Below are 717 nucleotides of genomic sequence, written 5' to 3'. Positions count from 1 at the left end.
TGGTCTTGAATCCGGACAGACCTGGGTTTATTTATTTATTTATTCAAACAGAAGTTTTCACATATTCATTATGGAATCAATCTACTTGTGCAGAGCATAGAAACAAAGAATTTCCCCAATAAAACATGTCCAAATATCCAGAGTTTCAGCTTGATAACCGTAAGATGATAGTGACATTGATCAATTGGTAAATAGGTGTGCCATCTCAGGGGCAATTCTTTATAGACCCAGCGTGGTTCTTTTCTAATGTCCCTTCTTGGAGTTGTAGCTTATTTTATTATCGGTTTTCATCTGAATCTACTGGAGAATGGGCCGATTTTGCTTTTGTTTCTTGTCCAGGAATCGCTTGATCCTGAAAGTCTTGTAAGAAGACATGGTGAGGACGGGAGGCCACCGCACACACCACGATGGTGGAGAAGAGGATAGAGTGCCAGACCCGGGTTTAAATCGCAGCTCTCCTACTTGGTTGTCCAACCTTGAACAAGTCCCTTCACCTCTCTGTGGCTCAGTTTCCTCATTTATAAAGTTGGGTTTATGAGAATGAAACGTTTTAATTTACCTCAAGTAGCTAGCCCAGGCCTGGTATACAACAGGTGCTCAACAAATGCTCGTCTTTTCCCCTCCCTCTCTAACTGCTGTCCTGCACATCCTGTACCTCATAGTGTGCATGCACCTTTACACACATCACCTCCCTTGATAAAAGTGTGAAGCTTAAAC

At 42.4% G+C, this 717-nt stretch overlaps 1 pseudogene; it reads right to left on the bottom strand.

The window, feature by feature from the left end:
* Positions 1-219: 219 nt before the first annotated feature.
* LOC134371512 (large ribosomal subunit protein eL39-like) lies at positions 220-411 on the bottom strand (annotated as a pseudogene).
* Between the last annotated feature and the right edge of the window lie 306 nt (positions 412-717).

The sequence above is a fragment of the Cynocephalus volans genome, chromosome 3 (genome assembly GCF_027409185.1).
Source record: "Cynocephalus volans isolate mCynVol1 chromosome 3, mCynVol1.pri, whole genome shotgun sequence".
NCBI lineage: Eukaryota > Metazoa > Chordata > Mammalia > Dermoptera > Cynocephalidae > Cynocephalus > Cynocephalus volans.
The sequence above is the reverse complement of the archived record's forward strand: the minus strand, read 5'-3'. Positions and strand labels throughout refer to the sequence as shown.